This window comes from Xenopus tropicalis, chromosome 6, assembly GCF_000004195.4.
Source record: "Xenopus tropicalis strain Nigerian chromosome 6, UCB_Xtro_10.0, whole genome shotgun sequence".
Lineage (NCBI taxonomy): Eukaryota > Metazoa > Chordata > Amphibia > Anura > Pipidae > Xenopus > Xenopus tropicalis.
The window spans coordinates 22653017-22675175 of NC_030682.2; positions in this window are offsets into that span (position 1 = coordinate 22653017).

The window sequence follows — 22159 nt, forward strand, 5'->3', positions numbered from 1 at the left end:
TGAATAATGGCTGTAATTTGATTTAATTTGAGTGAGGTCTAAAAATAAATGTGTGGATTAGAACAGAATAATGGTAAACGCAGGAATAATAGCAAAAATCGATCTGGAAATTATGCGTTTTCTAAAAAAAAAAAAACTGGCCGGTTTCCAAGCCGAGGAGGAAGGAGAGACAAAATAGAATGTTTGGGACAGATACATGGCGCATTTATTCATTTTAATGTCTTTGAAGTTTCTTTTTATAGAGAGGATTCTGGTTTCAATCTGCCCGATACTCAGAAATCTCTTCATTTCAGATATTGAAAATAGCAAAACTGGGACTCCGGGGAGCGGCCAGAACATGTGATTGGCAAGTACAAGGTTTGAGTGGCATTTAACTAGAACATACGATACAATTTAATGGAGCCTTTCTCAACTCCGCGCCGCTCTCAGAAACACAAAACTACTGACACGTTGTGGAATTTTGGCATTTGGGAACGACTTTTGATCCGTGCGATCTTATCTTTGTTCAGTGCAGGAATATTATTTCATGACATTCTTTCCAATGATTTTTTTAAGGGAAACTGGCACTTATGGCTTGGATTTCAAACTTATATTAAAAAAATATATATATATAAATCTGTAATATAAATATATATATTGCATTATTTTAGTAAGTAGTTTCTTTAAATAAATGTTTGAATGTTAGAACTATGGGATTTCTGTGCAGAATAACCTGCACTAATAAACATTTATAAGAGACTAAATTGGATATAAACCCCTTTTTTATGTAGCGAGAATTATGACAAGCCAAACAGTAAGATATTGGACAGAAATAGCCAGCATATACTTGCCTAAAACTGGAATAATTCTGATTAAACCTCAAGTGACTCCACTGCTCTAGAAAAGCCACTTTAGCAACCACCAACAGAGTGGGCAACTTGGATTTATTGGGCACCAAAACATCTGCTGACCTGTACAGTATAAGGTAAATGGCCCAAGGGGTGTAATTGACCAAACAATCCCTCCTTTGCTTGCTCTAGATATAACCAGAAGGCATTCATGCACTCTCTAGCCATGTGACTACCTTGTTAGAATCTCAACAGGCACTTGCACCTTCAGGTGTTTGCCTTAATTGGCAATAATAGTTGGGCAATCGGAACAGCCACCCCCCCCAAAAAAAAAGCATAGAATGATCCCAAACTACCCTGTATACCATTGCCTAAACAACATATACAGGTATGAGATCTATTATCCAGAAAGCTCAGGAACTAGGGTTTCACAGATGTAGTTCCAGATAGTGACCTTTCTGTAATTTGGATCTCTGTATCTGTATATAAATAATTTAAACATTAAATAAACCCAAAAGGATTGTTTTGCCACCAGTATGGATTCATTGTATATTAGTTGGGGTAAGGCACGAGATAGTATTTTATTATTACACAATAAACAAGAAATACTTTAGAAAAAAGATTATTTAAGCTTTATTTACTTTAAATGATTTGCTTAAAATGCACTGACCATAATTCAGAGCTTTCTGGATATTGGATCCCATACCTGTATTGAAATCAGGGCCCTGCTAACATATCACAAGATGAGACCTGCTTGAATAGTGACCACCTTGCCCAGATGTTGTCTGAACCTTGCAAAGAGTGTTAATAGGAAGATCTATCAAGTCAGTTTCACAGTTTAAGAACTTTGCTTTTCACAATGGATGGACAGCAGTCTCCACTATTCATTCAACACAGGATGGGTACAATGTTTTAAGAACATTCATCAAGATAAGAGCTTTGCTTCTGCAAGTGTCTCTTTTGCATTGTTACCTGTTGGAAATAATGTTGCCCAACGTATAACGTAAAACCCCTTTTAAGTAATGTCCAACCATTGTGGAAAAAAATCTGTTGAAAGCAGTGTTTCCTTCCACCTTTGAAAATATATGGGCAAACAATCTGTGTTTTGTTGGTATTTGTTAGTAGCTTTATGCACAAAATGGCTTAATGTCCTGAATAAATTGATGGTGCAGAGGTCCTCTTGTCTTCATTCGCCTCTTAAGTCATCAAGAAAGTGACAAATGAATTTATCTCTCCAGCCAGCCATACATGGCCAGATTCAGTCAGGCAATTTGGATGATTTTGGAGATACTGCTGACAATCTGGATATGCCTGGTTGAAGCTCATTACAACAGACCATCCTGCTTTCTGACACGTTTGAACAATTCACTTGTTGACTTGTCATTTGGATACCACTGTTATAGAGCAACACTGTCCATACAGTGGTGTGAAAAACTATTTGCCCCCTTCCTGATTTCTTATTCTTTTGCATGTTTGTCACACAAAATGTTTCTGATCATCAAACACATTTAACTATTAGTCAAAGATAACACAAGTAAACACAAAATGCAGTTTTTAAATGAGGGTTTTTATTATTTAGGGAGAAAAAAAATCCAAACCTACATGGCCCTGTGTGAAAAAGTAATTGCCCCCTGAACCTAATAACTGGTTGGGCCACCCTTAGCAGCAATAACTGCAATCAAGCGTTTGCGATAACTTGCAACGAGTCTTTTACAGCGCTCTGGAGGAATTTTGGCCCACTCATCTTTGCAGAATTGTTGTAATTCAGCTTTATTTGAGGGTTTTCTAGCATGAACTGCCTTTTTAAGGTCATGCCACAACATCTCAATAGGATTCAGGTCAGGACTTTGACTAGGCCACTCCAAAGTCTTCATTTTGTTTTTCTTCAGCCATTCAGAGGTGGATTTGCTGGTGTGTTTTGGGTCATTGTCCTGCTGCAGCACCCAAGATCGCTTCAGCTTGAGTTGACGAACAGATGGCCGGACATTCTCCTTCAGGATTTTTTGGTAGACAGTAGAATTCATGGTTCCATCTATCACAGCAAGCCTTCCAGGTCCTGAAGCAGCAAAACAACCCCAGACCATCACACTACCGCCACCATATTTTACTGTTGGTATGATGTTCTTTTTCTGAAATGCTGTGTTACTTTTACGCCAGATGTAACGGGACACGCACCTTCCAAAAAGTTCAACTTTTGTCTCGTCGGTCCACAAGATATTTTCCCAAAAGTCTTGGCAATCATTGAGATGTTTTTTAGCAAAATTGAGATGAGCCATAATGTTCTTTTTGCTTAAAAGTGGTTTGCGCCTTGGAAATCTGCCATGCAGGCCGTTTTTGTCCAGTCTCTTTCTTATGGTGGAGTCGTGAACACTGACCTTAATTGAGGCAAGTGAGGCCTGCAGTTCTTTAGATGTTGTCCTGGGGTCTTTTGTGGCCTCTCGGATGAGTTGTCTCTGCGCTCTTGGGGTAATTTTGGTCGGCCGGCCACTCCTGGGAAGGTTCACCACTGTTCCATGTTTTTGCCATTTGTGGATAATGGCTCTCACTGTGGTTCGCTGGAGTCCCAAAGCTTTAGAAATGGCTTTATAACCTTTACCAGACTGATAGATCTCAATTACTTTTGTTCTCATTTGTTCCTCAATTTCTTTGGATCTTGGCATGATGTCTAGCTTTTGAGGTGCTTTTGGTCTACTTCTCTGTGTCAGGTAGCTCCTATTTAAGTGATTTCTTGATTGAAACAAGTGTGGCAGTAATCAGGCCTGGGGGTGACTACAGAAATTGATATTGAAATTGAAAATTGAAATTGATAAACCACAGTTAAGTTATTTTTTAACAAGGGGGGCAATCACTTTTTCACACAGGGCCATGTAGATTTGGAGTTTTTTTTCTCCCTTAATAACGTAAACCTTCATTTAAAAACTGCATTTTGTGTTCAATTATGTTATCTTTGACTAATAGTTAATGGTTTTTGATGAGCAGAAACATTTAAGTGTGACAAACATGCAAAAGAAAAAGAAATCAGGAAGGGGGCAAATAGTTTTTCACACCACTGTATATGCTGATTAACTGGATATTCATGGGTTGGATCATGCATTAGTGCCCCCTAATGTAAAATATAAGGATATTACAAGTCACTGAGTAGTTTATACAGGTTAAGAACCTTCAAGGTGACTTAGAACAAGGGTTATTATTGTTATAATACACAAGAGCATCACTAAATACCATTTATAGAGATACACTTTACAGAATATTGTGTATTATAAAACGGTAAGGTCATGCAAAGACATCCCTGGTGTTCTCGGACAAACTGGGTGCCAAAAAGACTCCTCATTCTCCCAGTGTGATCTCTGGGCATCTCTTGCCAGCAGAACAGTAGCCCTGTGTGACACTGCCCATACATCCACCTGGAGTTTATTTTCCCTTCTGAAACGTGTTTGTGTTATCAGATAACAATGTTAAACTTCTGCAAAGTGAAAAGGCACAGGTATCATTATCTTTGATGAAAAAAACAATGAGATCCCCGGGATACCAGAAATAAAGTGCGTATCTCTTCTTGATCCAAGGAGAATAGATATCCCTTGTAATGATACACGTAGGAGAAAAAAATCATAGGTCTCCTTAACTGCGGAGAGGTTAGCACAGGCCCTGGAAACAATTTGTTTTCCAGCATGAGGTTCAGCAAAGCATGGCTATTTATGTGCTTTTCCCTAAATGACTTGCAGTAAGCATGATTATGCCTTGTTCCTTTTATAAGCTTGCTGGCTATTATCACAAGAAGACTGCTCTTGTTCCTTCAGGTATTCAATCATCAGTTGCTTCCCACAGAAAATAAAGCCGGTAATATATAGTCATTTGCGGATCTGTATTTTTTTCTCAAAGTAATAAAGAAATCTTGCAAAACAATTGAAACACATGAAAAAATTCCATAAATATTTTATTTTCAGCCTCTTAAGCAAGTGTTAAGGCAAAAAGTTTACATGAAAATGTTCAATGTTCATCGAAGAACCATTTAACCTTTTGGCAGACCCAGCAGCTGCTTACAGGTTCTGACTGGTGTGGGGAGCACTATGTCTTGGTTTAAATAATTTTAGATTATGCCAAAGTCTTGCCCACCAATGCCAATATAGATATATATGGCACATCCTGAAACTTCTCTTTCCAAATACAATAACATAATATTCCCCAGTTTAAGAAGGATTTGTTATACATTAAGCTCTCTCAGTGGAAAGTGCAGAGTGAGCCACCAAATATATTCTGTTGTGATTATCCTGCAGAGTGTAGTTACATAGATTGGGAGAGATGTTTAAACTTTTCAACATTGCATTTTAGCTCTACGCTTTGTGTTTCAGATAAGAGCTTTGCTTCTGGCAGTGTCTTTTTTGCATTATTACCTGTCGGTAGGGAGTCTGTCTCATCTAAACGTTCTCCTGAGACATCAGTAGCAACAGCACAACACAGAAAAGAAACACCATGAAATTGCATTTACACATTCTGTCCAAAAATATTTATTAGCAACAGTTGCTTTTTATATCTGCTATCCCACAGCCCCAGTCCCTTCCCAGAGGCTATTATCCCCCCACTGCTACTATAGGCACCATCTCTCCCTACTATACCTGCTATCCCACAGCCCCAGTCCCTTCCCAGAGGCTATTATCCCCCCACTGCTACTATAGGCACCATCTCTCCCTACTATACCTGCTATCCCACAGCCCCAGTCCCTTCCCAGAGGCTATTATCCCACTGCTACTATAGGCACCATCTCTCCCTACTATACCTGCTATCCACAGCCCCAGTCCCTTCCCAGAGGCTATTATCCCACTGCTACTATAGGCACCATCTCTCCCTACTATACCTGCTATCCCACAGCCCCAGTCCCTTCCCAGAGGCTATTATCCCACTGCTACTATAGGCACCACCTCTCCCTACTATACCTGCTATCCCACAGCCCCAGTGCCTTCCCAGAGGATATTATCCCACTGCTACTATAGGCACCATCTCTCCCTACTATACCTGCTATCCCACAGCCCCAGTCCCTTCCCAGAGGCTATTATCCACCACTGCTACTATAGGCACCATCTCTCACTACTATACCTGCTATCCCACAGCCCCAGTCCCTTCCCAGAGGCTATTATCCCACTGCTACTATAGGCACCATCTCTCCCTACTATACCTGCTATCCCACAGCCCCAGTCCCTTCCCAGAGGCTATTATCCCCCCACTGCTACTATAGGCACCATCTCTCCCTACTATACCTGCTATCCCCAGTCTCTTCCCAGAGGCTATTATCCCCCCACTGCTACTATAGGCACCATCTCTCCCTACTATACCTGCTATCCCACAGCCCCAGTCCCTTCCCAGAGGCTATTATCCCCCCACTGCTACTATAGGCACCATCTCTCCCTACTATACCTGCTATCCCCAGTCTCTTCCCAGAGGCTATTATCCCCCCACTGCTACTATAGGCACCATCTCTCCCTACTATACCTGCTATCCCACAGCCCCAGTCCCTTCCCAGAGGCTATTATCCCCCCACTGCTACTATAGGCACCATCTCTCCCTACTATACCTGCTATCCCACAGCCCCAGTCCCTTCCCAGAGGCTATTATCCCCCCACTGCTACTATAGGCACCATCTCTCCCTACTATACCTGCTATCCCACAGCCCCAGTCCCTTCCCAGAGGCTATTATCCCCCCACTGCTACTATAGGCACCATCTCTCCCTACTATACCTGCTATCCCACAGCAACAGCCCCTTCCCAGAGGCTATTATCCCCCAACTGCTACTATAGGCACCATCTCTCCCTACTATACCTGCTATCCCACAGCCCCAGTCCCTTCCCAGAGGCTATTATCCCCCCCACTGCTACTATAGGCACCATCTCTCCCTACTATACCTGCTATCCCCATCCCCAGTCTCTTCCCAGAGGCTATTATCCCCCCACTGCTACTATAGGCACCATCTCTCCCTACTATACCTGCTATCCCACAGCCCCAGTCCCTTCCCAGAGGCTATTATCCCCCACTGCTACTATAGGCACCATCTCTCCCTACTATACCTGCTATCCCACAGCCCCAGTCCCTTCCCAGAGGCTATTATCCCCCCACTGCTACTATAGGCACCATCTCTCCCTACTATACCTGCTATCCCACAGCCCCAGTCCCTTCCCAGAGGCTATTATCCCACTGCTACTATAGGCACCATCTCTCCCTACTATACCTGCTATCCCACAGCCCCAGTCCCTTCCCAGAGGCTATTATCCCACTGCTACTATAGGCACCACCTCTCCCTACTATACCTGCTATCCCACAGCCCCAGTGCCTTCCCAGAGGATATAATCCCACTGCTACTATAGGCACCATCTCTCCCTACTATACCTGCTATCCCACAGCCCCAGTCCCTTCCCAGAGGCTATTATCCACCACTGCTACTATAGGCACCATCTCTCCCTACTATACCTGCTATCCCACAGCCCCAGTCCCTTCCCAGAGGCTATTATCCCACTGCTACTATAGGCACCATCTCTCCCTACTATACCTGCTATCCCACAGCCCCAGTCCCTTCCCAGAGGCTATTATCCCCCCACTGCTACTATAGGCACCATCTCTCCCTACTATACCTGCTATCCCCAGTCTCTTCCCAGAGGCTATTATCCCCCCACTGCTACTATAGGCACCATCTCTCCCTACTATACCTGCTATCCCACAGCCCCAGTCCCTTCCCAGAGGCTATTATCCCCCCACTGCTACTATAGGCACCATCTCTCCCTACTATACCTGCTATCCCACAGCCCCAGTCCCTTCCCAGAGGCTATTATCCCCCCACTGCTACTATAGGCACCATCTCTCCCTACTATACCTGCTATCCCCAGTCTCTTCCCAGAGGCTATTATCCCCCCACTGCTACTATAGGCACCATCTCTCCCTACTATACCTGCTATCCCACAGCCCCAGTCCCTTCCCAGAGGCTATTATCCCCCCACTGCTACTATAGGCACCATCTCTCCCTACTATACCTGCTATCCCACAGCCCCAGTCCCTTCCCAGAGGCTATTATCCCCCCACTGCTACTATAGGCACCATCTCTCCCTACTATACCTGCTATCCCACAGCCCCAGTCCCTTCCCAGAGGCTATTATCCCCCCACTGCTACTATAGGCACCATCTCTCCCTACTATACCTGCTATCCCACAGCAACAGCCCCTTCCCAGAGGCTATTATCCCCCAACTGCTACTATAGGCACCATCTCTCCCTACTATACCTGCTATCCCACAGCCCCAGTCCCTTCCCAGAGGCTATTATCCCCCCCACTGCTACTATAGGCACCATCTCTCCCTACTATACCTGCTATCCCCATCCCCAGTCTCTTCCCAGAGGCTATTATCCCCCCACTGCTACTATAGGCACCATCTCTCCCTACTATACCTGCTATCCCACAGCCCCAGTCCCTTCCCAGAGGCTATTATCCCCCACTGCTACTATAGGCACCATCTCTCCCTACTATACCTGCTATCCCACAGCCCCAGTCCCTTCCCAGAGGCTATTATCCCCCCACTGCTACTATAGGCACCATCTCTCCCTACTATACCTGCTATCCCACAGCCCCAGTCCCTTCCCAGAGGCTATTATCCCCCCACTGCTACTATAGGCACCATCTCTCCCTACTATACCTGCTATCCCACAGCCACAGTCCCTTCCCAGAGGCTATTATCCCCCCACTGCTACTATAGGCACCATCTCTCCCTACTATACCTGCTATCCCACAGCCCCAGTCCCTTCCCAGAGGCTATTATCCCCCCACTGCTACTATAGGCACCATCTCTCCCTACTATACCTGCTATCCCACAGCCCCAGTCCCTTCCCAGAGGCTATTATCCCACTGCTACTATAGGCACCATCTCTACCTACTATACCTGCTATCCCACATCCCCAGTCCCTTCCCAGAGGCTATTATCCCCCACTGCTACTATAGGCACCATCTCTCCCTACTATACCTGCTATCCCACAACGACAGTATCTTCCCAAAGGCTATTATCCCCCCACTGCTACTATAGGCACCATCTCTAACTACTATACCTGCTATCCCACAGCCCCAGTCCCTTCCCAGAGGCTATCATCCCCCCCACTGCTACTATAGACACCATCTCTCCCTACTATACCTGCTATCCCACAACGACAGTATCTTCCCAAAGGCTATTATCCCCCCCACTGCTACTATAGGCACCATCTCTAACTACTATACCTGCTATCCCACAGCCCCAGTCCCTTCCCAGAGGCTATCATCCCCCCACTGCTACTATAGGCACCATCTCTCCCTACTATACCTGCTATCCCACAGCCCCAGTCCCTTCCCAGAGGCTATTATCCCCCACTGCTACTATAGGCACCATCTCTCCCTACTATACCTGCTATCCCACAGCCACAGTCCCTTCCCAGAGGCTATTATCCCCCCACTGCTACTATAGGCACCATCTCTCCCTACTATACCTGCTATCCCACAGCCCCAGTCCCTTCCCAGAGGCTATTATCCCCCCACTGCTACTATAGGCACCATCTCTCCCTACTATACCTGCTGTCCCACAGCAACAGCCCCTTCCCAGAGGCTATTATCCCCCCACTGCTACTATAGGCACCATCTCTCCCTACTATACCTGCTATCCCACAGCCACAGTCCCTTCACAGGTTCACAAAAGCTATATTAAAAGGCAGGAATATTTGTATTTAGCCATTTGTTACATGCCCCCATATTTATTTTACAGATTTTTGCAACTGCACTGGTCCCTCTGGTGCCAACATAATTACAGGGCACCATCCATGAAACTGAAAATTTGCTAAACATTGGAAACCCTTTAGCCAAAAAGGTTTGAAATTCGGGAATACCATTTGCCGTAGATCATTGTTTTTCTAATAATTTTCTTTTTCGAAAAAAAAAACACACGGATTAAATTAATCCACATAAAACATTATGGTGGCAAAACAAATCTATTGGGTTTTGGGTGTTTTTTTGTATATGTACATGTTTTTTTTTATCAGCCTTAAAGTGATACTGACATGAAAAAACAACTTTTCAAAATATGAATATACATAAAAAGCTACCTATAGGTCATGTTGACGTTTTTTCACTGACAGGCTTGGTTTTGTAAGTAATTGTCACTTGCAGTTCCCAAACCTGACTGTTTTGCCAACCTGACTGTCCCTTCTGAGCCTGTCAGTTACAGCTTCTAATGCTAACAGACAAATATGGCCGCCCCCTCATAGAGGAACACAGGGGATCAGACAGGTTATGTAAATGCCTCAGGCAAATATTTTTATGGCAAAATTATAAAGTTCTTGCAAAGACAATGTTATGATAGATGTAAAAAAAATTTACTTTCTGGTGTCAGTATCTCTTTAAGGTTTTGTGATCCAAATTACCTAAAGAGCCCTAGTCCAGGTCCCACACATTCCAGATCATAGTTGTCATTCCTGTGCTCATTTACTAATGCAAAATCTGTGAAATTCAGTCACATTAGCAACTTTAGCCAATAGAGTGAGAGATTCCCAGTGATTCCCTGGCACCGTGCCTGCAGATAATAAGTGCATATCTCTCTTTAATGCACCAGAGGGGACTATGAATCTTGCTGCACCCATAAACCTCATCAGGACATAAATTATTTGGATGGGCGGCAGCTGTAAAAGGCAAAACCTGATTAGACAAATGAAGTTGAGTTGGTCACGTGATGCCGCTGAAGCCCCTTATGTCATTCTTGCATGGGACCATCTGGTCAAGCATTTCCAATGCTCAGCCCCTTTGTGCAGCTTACGATGGAGACCTCTCCACCCCGGTTACAATGAGCTGCCTTTTTTTTTGTTAATTCTGCAAACCTGTGACCTCCCTCGTCTCATTAGACTATTACAAAACACATTAAGATTCATCAGCGTTTTCTTTTTCGTTACCCTTCTTTCACTGACGTTGCGTTTTTATGGGATTTATGTGACTTTACGCCTGGATTTAGTTTCCATCAGGCAGATGTTTTTGTTTGGGTGACTGTTGTAATGCAGTTTATGCCTTTACCAAGGAGGGTTTATTACGTCCTGGGGCATCGCACGCTCATGGTCAGCTGTTTTTCTCGCTATCGCTTTAAAATCTGTTTTGTTTTCTCTTCCCTTTTATGTTTTCTCAGCCAGTGTGAAATTAGCCTGACCTCAATTCTAGCCTCTCCTAGGTACCCATAGGTGCCCCGCTCTTAACCAGCAGCCATTATTTGCCCAGGACTGAGGGAAAGAAAGCAGAGTTCTCCCCTTTGCTGCATCAGCTGCGCAACTAAAGTGAAGACTTGCAGAACAATGACATGGGAAGCCAAAGAAAGCATTAAAAGGTGGATAATAATAATACATAGTGGCATAGCCAAGCAATAACCTGCGCCGGAGTGCTGAAAGCCAATAATCCTCCATGGCCAAGTCTCAAGGATTTTGACGGAATAAGCTAAAATGGGAGAGAAGTGAATGATAGCGCTGCTCAGATGCCATGAGAGTCTGCAGCTCTGAGTCAATATTCACTATCCTGTTAGCCCAAATGACATTAATAACTAATAAGAGAAAAGTGCCTTGTTAATCAGGGCGGGAGTCAGAGGGAGCCCAAGGCAATACAGGAAAAGCAGGTCTGAGAAACTCCCCATGGGCAGCTGTTGTTGCACTACAATTCTCAGCATCCCCTGAAAGATTATACCTGTGTGGCAGTTGCAGCTCAATATAGTGCCCTGCGTGGGGCTTACGCTAAGCCTGACCCACACCCACTTACCCTCTTTGTGATGCCCCTGCCACCTGACATCACACGGCGATTGTTTTACGCTGCAAAAACTAGATTTTCATTTGTTATTTCCTTAATGGCCACCCTCTGCAGTGGGTCAGGCACCTGTGGGTTACTTGCATGTAGAGTTGCCACCTTTTGCGGTAGTTAACTCCAGTGGGGGGTAAAGTGTGGAGTCACTGGGCGGAACAGTGATGCCTGCTGGTACTAGTGATGTGCGGGTCGAGTTTTCCTCTACCCACACCCAACCCTAACCCAACAGCTCCCAGTAAAACCTTCCCTGACCCAGCTAGTTCCCTCTATTTATCGACCCGCACCCGACCCGCCTGCCACTGACATTTATAGGTGGGCACCTATAAATTAGAAAGCCTGAACCGGGATAGCTGGCAGTGTAAGGTCGTGGGTAGGGAGGGCAAGCAGAAAAGCTCAATTCGAGCCCGCCCGTGAACCAAAAATGTAGTGCAGAGGTCGGCCCGAACCCGCCTCACCGTCAGGTAAACCCGTAAGCTTGGCCCAGGCTGTATAAGGCATGTGTAGGAGCAAGTAGGGCTACCAAAAGCGGATTGCAGGGGGGCCCCATAGTAGAGAGAGGGCCCCTTAAAAGATAAAAAGTATAATTTGTGGGTTGGAGAGCTTGTTGGACAGTGGGTGGAACTAGAGTGGATTGAGTGTCAAGTTTTTGGCTAAATGGGGCATGACCGTATGTTGTTGGCCCCTTTTTTTTTCCATTGGGGCCCGCTCTTCATGTTGACAGCCCTGGGGGCCCAGGTGAACAATGGCTTAATTATTGGAACCCATGATGGGGAGGGTCCTGCAAATATAATAGAATGGGGCCCCATAAATCCTGATAGCACCCATGGGTGCAAGCTTTGTGAATGTCATTTAAACATGTACAAAATAGAAACCCATGCTATTGCATTTGTACGTGCGTTCCTTGCGATGCTTAATACACATATGTAGATAAGGGATGTATACATACATATAATACATACACACAAATACATTTTTTTCAGAGTTAATGCAGAATATATTATCATGTCCTGTAGTTTGTAAGGGTAGATGGCACTTTAATGTATCATGTGTACAAACCAGGGGCTTACCATAGCCCACCAACACCTTTTATTGGGCAGTCATTATTATTATTTCCATATGTTCAGCTGCATTTGTCATTGGAATAGCAATACCTCCATGCCCCCCCTCCTCCAGGACCTTGGATAAATATACAGAATGCTGCACAGGGAACGTGGCCACAGCTATTTACTACACCAAACACACTGACAAACACAACAGCAAATCACATTCAGATGGACACTACCGTGTCTGCTGCTCAGCCCACACACTTGCCTGTGACCACAATGACTTGCAGATAAATATTATTCCAGGTCTCTGTGCAGGTTTTGCAGACTCCATTAACTGTAACAAAAATCCGAAAGGTCCATCTGCTCTAATCATATTCTGATATTTATGTTAGTGGAGGAATGGGACCAAGTGCTGCTGTTCTATAGAAGACGTTGGCTTGCAGCAGGAGAAGGAAGCTGGCCACACAGGGAGCGAGCTGGCCACTTAGGGTTCAGGTTCAAGCAAAGGGGCCAAGCATCCCTATGGGTTTGTGGGTAAATTATGGATTTGAATTGTGGGGGAAACCCACGCACAGACACTGACAGCAGTATTATACATTGCATTTCCATGCTGCTTACCTTTTACATAAAAACTTGGAATACACAGTATTCAGTAAAAGTTTATATATTGTGGCCAACATTCAAGAAATAAATAAAGGGACCACTGTACTTTGTACACTGCTTTTTGGATTTTCCATGAGCAGCCATTGTGCTGTTTTGCACCGGGTAAAAGAAACTACTATTCTGGCCCTGGCCAGCGCCCATGGGTAGGAGCAGCTTTGTGTGACAGTGGCCAGCCTGTGGCAGTCTGGAGTACCCTTGTTTTCAGGGCCGGATTTACAAATGTGCCGCCCCGAGGCCGCCCCCGGTCGCATGCCCCCCCCCCCGAGTGCGCACACGTGTGTGAACAGGGGGGTGGTGTGCACGCGCATGCGCGAACAGGGGTGTGTGCAAGGGCGCATGCACGAATAGCATGCGCCCTAGGCCAATCTTGCATACGGAGTAGTGGGGAGTAGTCCCCATTGCTCTGTATGGGAACACAAATTTTTAGATGATCTTTGTGCGGCGGGGCTGCATGCCGCCCCCAGGTTTCGGCCGCCCTAGGCCCAGGCCTTTGTGGCCTCTCCACAAATCCGGGCCTGCTTGTTTTCACTGGATCCCTTTGGCAAGGGAAGACATTATCTACATGCCAGGTAAGAATATACACACTTGAAAGATTCTTAAAAAGTGTATGCGTGCATTGGCCATTTACCTTGAGATCCATTTTTCTGGTTAATAAATGAGGGGATCTCTGCCCGATGTGGCCACCCACTTGCTGGGACAAATTTGTCTGATCCAATTGTTGGCTTGACAATCCAGATTATCATAAAGCCATTCTGTACCATAGTCTAAAGGGCAGGCCAGCAAATAGTAAAAGGTACTTGGCTTGGGCTGGCTTGGAGCGCTGATAAGCCGGTCAGGGGAGGGAGGGCACTGCCAGGGTTAGATCATACCGTGGGCCTATGGAGACACCCCGCCCCACCCCATTCTTGCTGATGGGATTTTTAAAGCTGCCAACTTGGTCTGTCGGGGGCAAGTTACTGCTTACATCAGCCTGTTTATGGCCAGCTTTAATAAAGAAGAAAGCAGATACCACTCTGTGTTTGAGGTAACCGCTTCAGAGCCATCTTTGTTGTGCCGCTGCTAGAAATAAACCAAAATATGCAGCTGAATTAGGCTCCGTGTAAATGGGCAGGAAAATGAAATGCACATATGCCCTACATAGAAAGAAGAGTTAAATCAAAAATGTAATATTTAGAATTTAAACAAAATGAAGATATAGCATGATGATTGCTACCCATTAATAAGTATATTTAGCACATACTGAATGCACATGACATAAAAGAATACAGAAAAGTAGGTTATGAATGGGCACATAACTGCTTGTTCCTTTGTGCTCCCTCTGCCTTTTATGCTCCCAGCATGCCCTTCTTTGTTCCCTGAACACAGCATTGGCCATAATGTTCTATGAAGAGAGAAAAAACACAAAATACAAAAGCAGACTGAAAAATCACATGAAGAAAGAAAAATATCTGCATTTTGACTTGTTTTTGAAGGAATAACAAGAGCTAATGAGATGGCCAGGTATGCCAAGACCTGAACGTGTAAAAAATGGTACAATGCGTGGGATAGAATTCCTTAAGAGGAGGCAGTAAATGTTCATACAGATAAGCAGTGGAGCAGACTAGATGGGCCCCTTGATCTTTATCTGCGCTTGTGTTTCTGTGTTTGTAAAGAAAAATACACTGAAGGCACTAGAAGTCCTTATCCCACAGAGTTAGGAAAGATTTTGAAGCTGAATACTGAAAAAAATGTGATGAAAATCAAAGGCAGATTCCTTGCTTCAGATGCGAAAAGCTCTGTTTCTGCATGTCTGTGTATGGATAATGTCATGTCAAGCAACTCTAGGCTCAGGCACCCAGGGAGCTTTCCTGATATCCCCGTGCCAGTACCAGGGGGTGCCCCAGGAGGCACCTATCTCTTCAAGTCAATGGAGGAGACATCTCTTATTTTTTATGCCAATATTTTATATTTACATGTATATTTTTATACTTTTGCGGTATTTTTGTCTTTTTTACCTATTTGTGCTTACTAATTCATGGTACAGCTTTAAACAGAAGGAGCTTGCTCCATTTAAGTTGGCCATGGATGAATCAATATTGCTTGCAAATCATATCTGCTCAGGTCCAGGTCCATCACTCTTAAGGTGCCAGCCACACAATATAAGATCCACTTGCTTGGCGACGTCATCAGACAATGAGATCTTTCCACCCATATGCCCACCTAAGGTTGGGAATATCAAAGTAGCAGTTGTAGCAATGAGCAAATGTGTCCCATTTCACTTCACAGAAAAAGCAAAAATGTTGCGCATCAAAAAGAAATTGTTGGGAGTTTTTTGACGCGCATGGTAATTTTTTTTTTTTACACATGCAGCGATTTTTTGTCGCAAAGCAAATTTTTCCACAATGAATTTTGCTGCCCGTTTTGTGAAAAAATCAGCCAGCGGCAAAACGTGGAAATTCACCGCAAATCAAGGGCCAAACAATCGAATTACAACGACTAGAATAGGACCTATCAGAGCAAGGACCTCATCAATGAGCTGATGCGGTCTCCAATCCAAGTGGAAAATCAAACCTGTCCAGCCAACATTTGGCCAATTTTAGGACAGATATCGGATGGGTAGGGCTACCAGGGTCCCCATACATGGGCAGATAAGATGCTAAATTGCTCTGAAGGACCCTAATTGGCAACTTAAACCTGGGCGTGTATGTCCATCTTTACTGGAGAATTGTGTGGATGACGTGTGGATCACAGTAGGCCATGGATACATCCCTCCCCTAATAGGTCTGCACAACCCCCAATGTGATAAATCTTTGTCTCATTTTTGAAGGTCACCATAAAAGCAGATTATCTTCTGTCTGAACAGTTTTACTCTCCAATGAATATGCAATAAATAAGTTCCAGATCTACAACCTCATACATTCATATATAACAGCCCACACCAATCATGTCTATGCGGAGGCTGTTAGGTTTAAAAGGAAATGTTAGTTGAGTTGTATTGGCATCAACATGAGCTATGCTTGTTGCAGTCACCAAGTAAAGGCTTATATCTGCCATTTTACTTACTCCTACTCTAGATGACCATGCATTACCTTGACTTGAGAATATCAGTTGCAACCCTAAGTGCTACCATGGAGGTCAGTACATGTAGGTTAATGTGGACTTGCCATGACTTAGTGCATTGATCCCCAACCAATAGCTCAGGGGCAACATGTTGCTCCCCAACCCCTTGGATGATGCTTATTTTTGTAATTCCTGGCTTGGAGACAAGTTTTGGTTGCATAAAACTAGATGTACTGTCCATCTAGAGACTACCAAAAAGCCAATAATATCCTTTATTTGGCACCACCATAGGGGTGTTTCTCCCCAACTCTTTCTACATTTGAATGTAGCCCATAAAAATGTTGGGGAGTACAACACTGCTCATTCCAACCTCACTTGTAGGTCTGCTTCCATTCTGACAGCCATAAGGGTTAATTTATTACACTAAATAGATATGTTGGGGTCACATTGTAGTACATGGAAAATCCTTGGGACAACAGCCAATGTTTTACCGAGGGTTTTGTGGGAAAATGCATAATTTAGTCCTTAAGGGAATACAGGCTGCTACACATTATGTATTAAATAACAGTGTTGCTCCGTTTTTAAAAGATAGGGCCAGCTTGATCATTTTTCACAATTTTAATCTGATTTACCTTTTAGCCAACCCAAAACCTGACAGCGTCCTGAAAACCTAATTATAACTCACTTTCCCCCTACTGACTGGACTGAACTGGGAGGAGGAAAGTTTATTTACATTGACCCTGCCCTGCTGTCGGTGTGAAACTAGAGCTTAATTGTATATTGCATTGCACAGCCATTTATTCCTTGCTAATGACACAGAGGGAAAAGTAAAAATGAAGATAAAATGCAGGATTAGCAGATGCTCCGTTCGCACGTATCCCGGCGTACTCATATTTTCATAGATACAATAAAGATTCAGATATTGATTTGTGCTTTGCCTGCTAAAACAGAGCCTGTAGTTACATTACAGCCCTGTAATTTATATTATTTCTGTCTCTCCGGTTTCTGTTCAATGAAATGTTTGGATACGTGGCTATTGTCAGCGCGTGTTTATAATTGCGTTCAATCTCTAGCGATACTCAGCTTGATTTCTCCTCCATTGTAAATGTGAAAGCAGTTGAGTCTGATGGGAGACTCCTCTGTGTTTGGCAAGTCCAGGCTTGTTAACAGCACAGTTTCACACAATGCACAACAAGCTTGTTGTAACCCAAAGCCAACATTATGTATAATGATATTTACTCTGCTTATGTTGATATGGACCATTGTACTTCCAAGGGATTCTGCCTTCACAGTTTAGCAGGTCTTAACAATGCAATTTAGCATTTAACACATCACGTGGATAAAGTAGTTGCATCCGCCATTGCCATAACCAAGCAGATTGTGATGGATCTGGGAGTTTATACATTAAGGGGACTTCTCACCCCTATGGGTGTCTTTCACAACCTTGACTCTACTCCAGAGGCCTGGGAGTTTGAGGGTTCTGTGCAGTATCTTGGCAGTTCCTAGCACTGTTCTTTTCTGGAAAGACTTCTCTGGTGTTGTTCCTGGGATCTGTTGGAGCCATTCTCTCAGCTTAGGCGTCCCTACCACCACTGGGACCACTTTGACCTTCACTTTCTACATCCTCTTTAGTTCCTCTATCAGGCCTTGGTACTTTCATATTCCTCCTTGATTTTGCTGTCATTTGGCACTGCTACATCCATAACCCCCACTGTCTTCTGGTCCTTGTCTACTAACATAATGTCCAGTTGATTGGATAATACCTGTCTGTCCGTCTGCATCTGAAAGTCCCGCAGGACCTTAGCCCTGTTGTTTTCCTCAACCTTCTCTATTGATCCTGTTCCTGTGCACAATGCCAGCTACTTGGTTGTGTCATTCAATGTATTCTGTTCATCTTACACCCAGCCATTATGTGTTGGGCTATCTCTAAAGGTGGCCACACACGTGGCGATCTGACGATCTGGTCGCACGAAAGGTCCACTAACCATCAGGGCTGAAACAGCAGATAAGGAGGTAGAAACAATAGGATTTCAACCTCCTTCTGCCGATTCAGTGCAGAAGGCAGATTTTGGTCAGGCGCCTTCTATGGCGCCCGATCAAAATCTTTTAACTGGCCCGATCGGTGAGTCAATCGATATCAGCAGCTTCCTGCAATATCGGTCGACTCGCCGACTTGCCATACACGCACCGAATATCATACGAAACGAGGTTTTGTACGATATTATCGGTGTGTGTATGGCCAGCTTAAGGCTTCTCTGCACAGTCTGCACCTTGGTCACCTTGGTTTGTGCAAAAACGCGAACTGTGATATACATTGTGCATACATTTTCTTAAAGCATGGTCTAATACCATCATTACTCAATGCCAGCATCCAATCATCCCACCCCATGCCACCCAGCCCGGTCATGGCCCATGTATGGCCACCTTATGAGTTAACTTAAAAGTGAACTACTTTAAGATAACATAGAATAAACATACATCAAAGATAACAAATACCTTGAGAAGTCCACTTTACATAGAAATAAATGCTTCTGCCTTTCTTCAGATAGCTCGTATGTGGTTGCTTAAACCCTATCAATTGTATATTTCAATTTTACAGACAACTTTTATTTAGTTGTCCTTATGCAACTTCCCAGCACATGATACAGAGTGGGAGTGCATAGTAATTAATCTGATAGACTATAAGTTATCATGCTTTTATTGGTATAAAACACAAATTTAGGGGGGTACAATTTATGCTGAGAATTGCTTGCTTTGATACATTCGGTTGAGAGTGCCAATACACGTATATTCCTCTGGCAGAGGGCCTTTCCCTTGATTAAAAAACAGAGAAATGCACAATAAAATATTTGGCAGCATTGTTATGGGATGATAAAGAAGAGACAGTAAGACGGCGGATAATCTAACAAGCAGATCCATCAGCGTAAGATGCAAATGTCAGGTTCTGTATTCACTGGCAAGACTGATGGTTTTGTTGTGACATTTTAAAATCCGATTCACGTGTTACATTTTTCGGCTGCCTCGTTATTTGAAATGGGATATCATTGTCTTCTTTCCAGGTGATAAACATTATGAAATCCACTTTGCCCCACTCTCTGCTTCCTATTGTCGTCTCTTATGATCACAGTTTCCTCTGTCGACCAGAAAATTATTTTCTATACGGGATGAAAGTGGGGCAACTCCACAGAGAGCCTCCATGTCTTTCCATCAGTCTTTACCTCTATTCCTACCTCTTAAGAGGTTACACAACCACAAACACGCTGGGGGTATTGTAATATTGGAGAATGAAAGGCAAAACAGCAGATAGAGAGGGTTAAGCAAGTCCAACTGACTGAACTGTTTAGACAAGAGGTTTCAGAACATTGTGTTCAAGCTCCAATTTGTTGAAGTGACACCCATACATTGTCATAATAATCACCCGTGTATGGTCTTTAGCCTAGGTATCAATGGCGTTACTATAGAGGATGCAGACCCCGTGGTTGCAGAGAGGCCTGGGGCTTCCTCTATAACTTTAGCGAACCCCCCCTCCCCACCACTCTCCTACCTGGGGGCTAGCAGGTGGAGATGAGGGACATGAGGGAGGGGCGGTTGGGGAGTTAGGATGTGGGGGGGTTGGCAAGATGGGGGACATGAGGGGCAGAACAGGAGGGGAGGGTAGTGCTTGCATTGTTCACTGGGCCCCTCAAAAGATTTTTTTTGAAGGGGGGCCTGACTTGGTCTAGGAATGCTACTGTTAGTTATCCTCTTGGGCATCACTAGAGTGGCCCCACAGATATGGAAACTCCACTCTAGACCTTTCATCCAAACATCACCTGCCCTTCTTTACTTTCTATTCCACATATATTGCTCTGAGAGCCCCTCTATGTGCAAGAGCTAACGCAGTCTCTTCCCCCCCCCATACACACCCTTATAATGACAGACCTGCACATTGCCAACCTTGTTTGCCTCACATTGTAGCCAATTAAAATGAGAGTGCCAGAATGTAAAAATGGATGTCCTGAAACCACTGACTCCTCTACTGTTTTGTGTTTTTATATCTACTACTACATTGTAAGTAGCCTGTATTGCGCAGGATTTTATTATATTAAAACGATTTTACACTATATTTTGCTTCATTCTCCACCCTATATACATTGTGATCACTTGACTTCAATCAACGCCCGGTTGGGATGGTTCTATATGCTACTTTATAAGTCGTTCTGGTGAGCAGATACAGAATCAGTATTATAATATATACAGAGTTGGGGTCACCTTACCTAGTATTGGTGTTTTGACTAAGTACTCACGTTGAATTTATCGTTCTTTTTACCACATTGATTTGCACTATATTTTTTACTTCTATGTTTATTTTATGCGCTTACATCAACACCACTGCACATATTAACCATATTGCCTATGCAAGAGATATTTTATTAAAAATTTGTTTGGTAAAGATATGCAAGCATTTACCACAAGGGGCACTGTTTCATTGGTGCCTACAGATAATTATTTTTTCCTCTCATTTCATTACATATGAATATTCAGAAAAATAGGGGTCCCTGTGCAAAATTAACAACAATCTCATACCTTGCCTAATATTTATGGACTAATAGTAGTAACAGCAATACTGATAGCAACCCATAACCCACATCTATGCTGTGAACAGTCATATATTCACAAATAAGGGTACATAAATGTGACTTCAAAACTATAGGTTTGGCCCAACACAGGGGATGAGGGCGCAGCCTTAAACCACAAAAAGGGGTCCTGATTAGTGATGAGCGAATATGTCCCTTTTCGCTTCACCATAAAATTCGCAAAATGCCAAGAAAATTTGCAAAAGGGCGAAAAATTCTTGAAACACATTTGTCGTGCAATTGTTTTGTTGCCCGCGTCCTTTTTTGACGCAACTGCTGCCAATTTTGACACAACAACAAATTTTTCCACAGCAAATTTTCACTGAAGTTTCGTTAAACAATTCTCCAATGGCAAAATGCGGAAATTCGCTGCAAATCCATGCCTGGCAAAAACTAGTCCTGATTCTAATGGCCCGATTCACTAAAACACGAGTTCGAATCCTGAATGGGAAAAATTTGGATTGGATACGATAATTTCTGAAGATCGCAAATATCACAAAAATGCTTACAGAAAAATCGTATTAGTCACGATAATATCGTATTGGGGATCCGAAAGTCACAAAATTTTTGTACCGAACGATTGTAAACAGCGACAGAACCATTCCGAATTCTTCTCGCAAGCGTACAAAAAAGTCACGCAAGCGCAAAAAAATTGCCGAAAATACGCTCGGAGCGTTCGTGTCTTAATAAATCTCCCCCTAAGTCTAAAGTCCGCTATGGCTAAACAATATTTTTATGGATCAGTCTATTATTTCACAGTATACTGTATATGAGCCAGTTGAACAAATTGTGATGTTATAAAATATATAGAATGTTATGTGGGGAACTGTGAGTTGAAAAAGTATCAACAAAGACGTATTTATAGCTACAGAATGGTTTGCATCTCGTTTCTGCACCCCCAGAAAGTTTGTAAGTAAGAAAGTTATTAAATTGAGAGTTTTACTTCTCCTTACTGCCTGTCTAATCATGAGACAAACATCTGTTAATAGAAAAAAAAACCCACAGAAACCATCTCTTGGATAATAAAGGACTTGCCAAGAAATCATATCACAATGAGATCATTCTTACGGGAAATTCTGATACTGGAGAGTAGGTTCCATGCACCCTATGGGGTTCTACTAAACAGATGAGCAGCCATTGCAGGGTT